Source organism: Bidens hawaiensis, unplaced genomic scaffold (assembly GCF_021521415.1).
Source record: "Bidens hawaiensis isolate Kalapana, Puna unplaced genomic scaffold, B.hawaiensis_p1.1 tig00014257_1, whole genome shotgun sequence".
NCBI classification, from domain to species: domain Eukaryota; kingdom Viridiplantae; phylum Streptophyta; class Magnoliopsida; order Asterales; family Asteraceae; genus Bidens; species Bidens hawaiensis.
The window spans coordinates 501,894-511,280 of NW_027492228.1; positions in this window are offsets into that span (position 1 = coordinate 501,894).

The following is a 9,387-nucleotide window of genomic DNA, read 5'->3' on the forward strand; positions in this document are numbered from 1 at the left end:
AGAGCCGAAAGAACACAGCCATGGATCAAGGAGAGTTCTGGGAGAACAAGACCGAGATGATTACGACCAAGATGGTTGTGAAAGCCGAGAAGGTCAAGATTATTGGTCAAATCAAACAGGGCAAAATAGACATGCTCGGAATTAAAGAACCACATATATCGAGTCAGAAATTAGGGGTGATTGTTGAAAATAATTTCGAACTCCAAGTCACAAGTCGGTGAACTTGAGGGATCAATGTTGACAAGTAGGTCATAGTTTGTTATGTTTCCTAATTGTATTGTAATTAAAATAGCTAATGTCTTGGCTAGCAAGTTAGTTTAATCTATATAAACCAATCATGGTTAGGCATTATAGAACATATGTGAGATGTAACCGAGTTAGGGTTCATCCAGAGACACACACGAGATGTAACCGAGTTAAGATTCATCAAGAATAAAACCGAGTTAGAGTTTGAGGTATTGTAATCAATTTTTTTAGTTATTTCTAATTAATATAAACGAGAGTTATTCGTTTAATTCGTGCTTGATTATCAATATGAGACTTGAAAATTGAGATTGAGAGCCAGAACTTAAAATAGAGAACTAGAACGAGAACTTATACAGGAACTTAAGGACGAGAACTTTGAGTATTTGGAAACGAACACAAATACTCATAAACTTTAATTGTCAAACCTCAAATGCAATTGACAATTTTGTAGGTAAAATTGACAATCATCTACATGTGAGCATCAATAGACATGATCGAAACCTTAATAATCAACATCCTTTAGCAATTTGAACACGAAATTAAGGCGAATTTGATTAACTTGAACTTGAAAACAACCCTTGCTTTGAATTGAGACCAAAACAACAAGGAATTGGCCAAAATTCTCGATCGAATAATGGAACTAGACTTCCAAAACCATTGTTGATAAACATTAATACATATATGAACACAAACACATCAAAGTGATCTCTTATTACTTTATCGATCTGAAACAACTTTTAGATCGAATTTTCAAGCTTTGATACCAATTGTAAGTGCCGAACCCTTTAGGTCTTAATAATATAGATCGAATACGTCTATAGATTGATGGAATCAATGTATAAACGTGTGGAAATGATCAATTTGATAGTAAACATGAGATCGGTGTATCATAAACAAATTGATCAACACAAAACGTAAATAACAAATTATTGTATTTCATGTGTAACTGTGTGTAACCTGATTACAATCATTGAAGGTTCAATCAAGCTAAATACACATTGAGCCTTTTATAACCGAAATTCAATAAACACCTAAGTAATCGCTTAATAGTGCCACAAACATGGTATACGCGGATATTGTACATGCAAACATCTAAGCATCCAAAATGTATGATTTTGATACATCAGCCTTTATCTTGTTCTTACTAATAGTATCAAAATCTATCAGTTTTGAAATCAAACTTAAAATGAAATTAAAAAATTTAGCCTTTTGTATTCTACTTCTATGTTTCTCTAAATGCTATGGATGTGAGAGTATTTAATGGATATGTTACTTCTTTTGTGTTTCATTTTTCTAAATTCTAAATAAACTAACAAATGTTCTGGAATATACTTGAATCCACTTATACTATTTAGATGGAAAAGTATGGAAAATGTTTATTTTCTATTCAAAGCTTAAAGTCTTTTTTGGTATGGAGAGTTGGAGACATTTAATTTTGGTCCAAACATTAGTAGAGTTAACTGAACAATTGGTGTTACATTGTCACTCTAGGAACTTTTCAAAATGTTTCGTTACAACCTAAAGGTTCGATTGAATTTCTTTTCACATTAAAGTATCCATTATGTGAGTCCCATATGATGGGAACACACCATAAAATGTAGAATAGCGGTAACCAATAGAATTGTTGGAAACTTAGCAATGTTGCAAGGTGTTTCTCACTTTGATTTTAATTGCATTTAAAGAAGGTTTGTCAAATCTTAATTCATTTATATGACTATGATCTACCTATTTTATACCTACATATGCTCATACACCTACTTCTTAAAGATAATATTTTCTTGAATTTGTTTTGTTAATGTTTTAAAAATGATTTGATGAAGAAGTCCAACATTTTATTAATTGGTATGCAATTAGTTTTTGTTTTAGTAGTCGGCATTTTGTCCTTGTAGCAGTTTTTATATAGTTGAAATTAAAGTTGTTTTCTTTAATTTATAAAATTTGTTATAATTGGCGTCTAAACATGGTTATATATTATGAATTTGCATGTTTAAAGAATATTGTGGACGACATAATTTGCTTACTATTTTGTGCGATACAATATTTTTAGAAGCAATATTAATTGAGATATAGTGTCTTATCTTGAATTTACCAAAAATATACTACAAATCATTCTTATAAAGTATTAAGTTATTTAGTATTTTTCAAGTGCACTGCTTTATATCTCTATGGACTCTCTTGATAAATCTAATGTTCATGTGCAACATAAAAACTCCTGCTTATGTTTAACTAAAACATGAGAATTCTGTTTGTATGTACTTAAATGCGGCATTTTCTAGAGCGGACTCAAAATAAGTTGGGACTCCCCTAGCTTCTTTTGTTTTCTATATAATCTTTTATTGTGGTTGAGATATTGTATTTGCTGTTAAAACGCTCAATAGATTAAGTTTTATCAGTCCAGATGATGAGAGTTTATTAAGAGGAATTGGTGTTGTCTAATGACTTTCTAAGTTCATTTTATATAAGAAACAAAATTGTTGATGGTTGATATGTGGATTAGACATCCTTTGAAGATTTCCTATCTAAAAGGTATTTATGATACCAAACTACAAAGTAATCTAATTGGAAACTAAGGAGTGTGATCGATAGCAATACTATCGTCCCACATCGCTTGACAAAAAAAAAAACAAAAATTGGCCTTTCTTCAACCGTATATAGAAGACCTATCCCACATCGCTTAACGACTCAAAGTTTGGATTTCCTAAACCTTATATAAAGACCTCCGCGTTCCCTTAGTTTTTGCATCTTCATTCAGTCTTTAGTTTTTGCATCTTCTTTGTTGATTTCTTTTGTCACTCAAAAGAGGTTATCCTTACTTATGACGTTTATTTGTTTTTTATTGTATTTGAAAGTGTTAATATGGTTTTTTATTATCCTATATTTTAGTCTTTGTAGAACCTTTGATATTCATTTTCTTACTTCTGGATTTACTTATGTATGTCTGTGAAACGACGTAGTGAATGCAGAAGAGTTTGTGCTCTATGGAATAAATAATGAGCTAGAGGTATACATATACAGTGGCAAGGAAAGAATTAGGAGAAAGTAGTGAGGTTGGGGAAACACCAAGGCACTTAAAAGAGTTTAATTATGCTCAATCCCACATTATCAAAGCGGTAATATATCATCTTCATTTGTATTCAACTAATCAATCCACTTTAAGCGATGTGCATGCTAGTTTCTAGTTTTACGAATATCGACACACAATGACTTTGTTTGGATCATAAGGTCAAGGTTTTAGTACTCAAGTATTAGATGAAAGTAAATAGAATGGACTATTGTGTCATCAAGATATGTAAAATACAATTAAAATATGTATATACGAATATACGACAAAGAAACATAACCTTGTTTGAGATTGTTTATGTGTGTATGTACAATTTAAGCCAAATTGAGGGAGAAGTCTCTAGAAAACCTTGTTACAGGCATCACTTCTTTATTCTTTTTAATATTTTAGGTTTTTGAAATGAAGAGAAAATAATTATGACAAACACACAAAAAGTTAATGAGCTTTTTACACTTTCAAAATAACACGACTCTGGTCATTTTCATTATAAGATTGTGTTTTTTCCTATTAAAGTTAAATCCGTATGTGTTTTCACAGTATCTCTGTTTTTTAATATATTTAATATAGCATTTTGTTTTAAATGTTTTACATACAAGTAGAAACTCTATAAAATAATACACTTACGACCACCAAAATTTATTAATTAAAAGAGTTATTAATTAATCGATAAATTAATAATTATTAATTTATATATTAATTAATATTTTATTAATTTATAGTAGAATGTTCTGACTCACCCAGAAGAAAATGTAGTTGCACAGTTGTTGACTGATGAAGAAATTATTGAAAACGTTATTGGAATTAATAAAGATGATATCGATGAAGAAGATGATGAAAGTTTTACAATGGAGCCCCCTTCGCGAAACGAAGCTATTAAAGCAGCAATCACATTGAACAATTTTTTGTTGAGCTATGAGAAAACAACACCAGAAGTTCTTACCATGTCAAGGAAAATTAGAGACGAGATTCAAGGGGAAATTGATTTCAACAAAAAACAAAAGACAATTGAGTCATTTTTCAAGAAACCTTCATAAATCATTCATGTAATATGCTATATATAAGGAATTATTAATTTATATTTTATATGGGGTCTAAAGAAATTATCAAAAATGTATTATCTTATAATTTTAGCGAATTATTAATTTAGCACCCTATCCCCGAGTCGGGACTAGTAAAAAATATTATCTTAAAGAGTTTATTAAATAATCGAGTATTAATTTATCGAGTTTCTACTGTAGTTTGATCTTTGATTGTAAAACTTGTGAATTTCATATCTTACTTTATTAGGGCTTATCAAGTTATTATTGCTATAGCTCCTCTCAACTGACTCCCTATAGGGCTCACTTTTAGAAAACATGGCCCAACAGAATGAGTTCAGCCCGAGGATGGTTTACCAGCTCGGACATGGAGTCTTGGACTTTGGGAGTGATACAAGCGGGATAATTGGACCATTTATGGGCTTGTATGACGTTTCTGAGTCTGATGACGATTTTCTGATCAATCCTAGGCCATTTTTATGGATCCTCATCAGCAATATTGATCACCAGATGTATTACACAATCAATCTTGAGAGATCAATTCATGCCCTATGCAACTTCACCGACTAGAAGACACACCATCTTTCCTTGCCATTGATATATACACAGACATTGTGTTTTCAATCTTGAAGGTAATAGTTAATAAAAATTTCTTTTATATATGCATGACCAATGTTTATTTCATCACTTTTGACATATTTTTCTTGTGTCGGTTAGTCATCATGTAAATCGTATGTTACCAATGGCGCAGCTTTGTTGGGGCCAGGGGGTGCCGAAAATTTTTATAGGTATTGAGTTCGCCCCCCCCCCCCCCCCCGATTGTTTTTTATACGTATTGAGCCCAGCCCCCCAAAATAATTTCTCCATAGAATAATACTGGTTCCCACAGATTTTATTTTATAAAAACCCAACATTTGATTTTATTTTATATAAAGTCTGTTTGTTATTATAATTTACTTTTTTTTAATGAAATCCCAAACTTTAAGGGCTTGTATTGTATTATGCTAAAGTTTTAAAATCAATAAAATATATCAAATAACAAGTGACGGTTTGAATTAGGGTTCTGCACTTCTGCCTTCGCGCCTATGCACATGTCTCCAGGCAATCCAAACGTCCATTAAAAGGTGAAACGGCAATAGCTGCAGCCTGCAACGATCTTCCACAGCCGCCAGCGCCAGCCGAACTGCCACCTCTTCGGCTCTTCTCGCCACCAATGCCGACCGGAATACCGGAGCCCAACATTCGTAACCGGTAATACTTAATTTGGGTTGAAATTAGAGTTAAATTGGGTTAAAAAACGGTCGATTTTTTATAAACTCATAGTCAAATTGGGTTAAAATTACTAATTAGGTTCGAATCATACTTTTGCTTTTTTATGAACTCAGAACTCGATTTGTATGAAACATTTGATTCAGAGTACATAATCAATGAATTCAAAGATCTTAAAGGTCGTCAGGCTGCTTTGTAATACTTCAATCAGGTACTCATTCTCAGATCGTCTTAAATATTTTAGGTCTTTCGTTGTTGAAAAACTATGTATTCGTTTTTTTGTAAGAATGGTCTTTTGAATGAATGAAGAAAAATTAGTTATTTAGATTTTATATTGTTTGACCTGACCCGAACCGCCGACTCAAAAATTTTTATATTGTTTGACTTTGACCGACTCAAACTGAACCGCTGACCCAAAAATTTTTGGATCCATAACTTCGCCCCCCCCCCCCCCCCCGATAATTTTGCTCAAGCTTTGCCACTGTATGTTACGCCAACTCTCTCTTTTGTTAAAGGTGCATATTTGGAAATGGCGTTTTAAATGTTTTACAAATAGTTATTATAATTTGGAAATAAATTTTTAGATGTTTTATCATTGGTGCCTATAATTTGAAAATAACTTTTTAAACAAGCAGGATAGTTGAACCACTTATGAGGTCGTATGAGGTTTTTGTGTTTTTAAGTCTTTTTACTGTGTTAATATGTGTATTTATTATTTGTGTGTACTTGTGGGCTAGGCATGTGTGTGTATGATTTCAATTCATAGTCTTCAATTATTTCGATCACTGGTTTCTAATATTACATTTTATTTTACGTGACTTTTAATTAATTTCAATAACATAGGGTTTCATATACAGCCTCTTAAAAGTATAGGGTTTAATAGTTTTGTTGTAATGCAGACAATGTTGGCGCGGCGGGGCGGGGGATAGCAAGTGGTGTTGTAGGTGATGAAGAAAAACCGGATGAAACAAGGAAGGCCATAGGTGATGAGGAACCGGATGAAACAAGGAAGGCCAAACAAAGATGAGGAAACTAAATATGACAAAGATGATGAAACTTATTCAGACAAAGATGAGGAAACTAATTTAGATCACGCTAGGACAAAGATGAGGAAACTAATTCAGTCAAAGATGAGGAAACTGATTCAAATCACGCCAAGACAAAGATGAGGAAACTGATTCAGATCGCGCTAGGATAACAATGAGGAAAGGAAACCGATTTAGATCGTGCTAGGATAAAGATGATGAAACTGAGTCAGATCGCGCCCGCTAAGTTTCTTAAATAATACATAGCATGTATGGTTGAGGTATAGCATTTATAGGATGTAGGGATCATCTCGTCATCGTTTGTGGTCTTAGAGCACACATGATAGATATTATGGGTCCAAGAGCCTTGTCGACAACTATGCTATAATGGGTTGTTAAGTTGAGAAGAAAGTGGTTAAAAAATCCTCTAAATAAAAGTTGAATAGCAAGTCTTCATTTAAGAGCATCTTTATCTCGTCTTGCTTTTACTTTATGTTTGCCATTTTTTTTTCATTTAGATGTAAAGACCAATGATGTCAACCTTCTATTTTATAGTCCTTCTCTTTACAACAACAATAATTGTTGTAGATTCAACACTACATTACCCTATTAGCATACTAGCTTTTGAACCTGTGTATTACACGAGATTTGTTAAATGATAAAAAATAAGGTTTGCTATTTGAAATAAATGAACAAAATTAAAGATAAATTTAAAAAAAAATTCTTTATCTACAAGATTTGTTTGTTTTATCACAATTATTCAAGTCATCATCCAATGTTCATGAGAAAAAACGAAGCATCGAAGAAACAAAACAAGCTTAGAAAAGCATTGTTCTTTACTATTTTCTATTTGTTTTTCATATTTTTACTTGCTTGATCTTCAATCAATATTTTACTTTTAATTTCGTGATTATTTTATAACCCAATTGTCAAAATAGTTTAACCAGTGACCCGTTGATAGCTAATATGAATGACATGAAATATTAGAATATTAGAATGAAAATTGACTATTTTATAACCAAAATGATTTCAACCCATAACCCATAGATAGTATGGATTAAGAAGAATAGAGATTAGAAATTATGATTTAATTTGGTTATGACACATTAAATCTAAAAAAATCTCTTTATTTACAACATTTGTTGTTTTATCACAATTATTCAAATCGTCATCCAATGTTCATGAGAAAAAACTAAGCATCGAAGAAACAAAACAACCTTAGAAAAGCATTGTTCTTTACTATTTTCTATCTGTTTTTCATATTTTTACTTGCTTAATCTTCAATCAATATTTTACTTTTAATTTCGTGACTATTTTATAACCCAATTGTCAAAATGGTTTTGACCAGTGACCCATTGATAGCTAATATGAATGAGATGAAATATTAGAATGAAAAATTGACTATTTTAAAACCAAAATGATTTCAACCCATGACCCATAAATAGTATGGATTAAGGAGAATATATATTAGAAATTATGATTTAATTTGGTTATGACACATTATCATCATTATTTTTATTTATTAGTAGAGTAAGATAAGATAAGATGATTTCAAACCATAACTTATGGATAGTATGAATTAAGAAGAATAGAGATTAGAAATTAGAATTTAATTCGGTTATGGCACATCATTATAATTATTTTTGTTTATTAGTAGAGTAAGATAAGATTAGATTACCATTTTTTTTTCAAATCTTTTTTTGCATTAAATCAGGTGACTTACTATTTACCTATGGGAAATGAATATTAAATCTTATAATTCACTTATAAGAATCGTGAATCTTAATTCATTTATATATATATACACACACACATTTTCAACTAAAAGTGTGCATTGCCGGTTGTTTTTTCTGCCTAACAAGTTTATTGAGTACTAGTTTTTATCCTTCATATTACGAGGGCTGTTTTACATTTTTCGTTTCTAATATTTATATAAAATTTTGAATTTTAAGTTTATTTATTGTAAGAAAGTTAATAATATACTTAAGGTTTGACGATGAAAATGTTTCATAAATAAATGAGATGTTATATCCCGTTTAAAAAATATTTGGATTTGGTTTTTTTACTATAAAATTGTTTTTAATTATAAATAACATCCCTTTTTTAGAAATAAATCAGATATTAATTTTTAATGTATCCCTATTTTATAGGATTTTCCTATCAAATATTTGGTGATATTAATTTTTAATATAATGAGATGTTATAATCCGTTTAAGTGCTATCTGGGTTTGGTGAGACCCATACCCGTGAATTTGGGTCAAATGCATGAGAAACCTCCATTTGCAAATAAAACAATCTGATGGCTTAAGAGAATGTAGAGATCAACCAGAGAGCTTTTAAAGGTTTCGTTTATATATATATTTAAGATTAAGATTACTATTGTGTACTTCTTCCTTTAGTGGTTACCCCAATATAACTCTCTTATGCTTATTTTTTTACACTTTTGTGAAGAATGATTCTTTTGTATTTTGTTTGTTTATGTTTATGTATAGTTCCTAATATGAAAAAAAAAACTCACCAACCGTCTTTGTTTACAAATTACAAATCCATGAAAAATTCATGGCAAACACTTCGATGTTCATCAATCAAGACACAATAATCGAGTAAAGTTACAGTAACGTTGGAAGCTAGAGACCCAACAATTATGATTTTGGGGAAGACGGTTTAGGCAGCAGGTGATTTGTAACATTTCGGGTTTTTTTCGTTTCTCATGTACTTGTAATCCCGACCCGATTCGTATTCGGAAAAT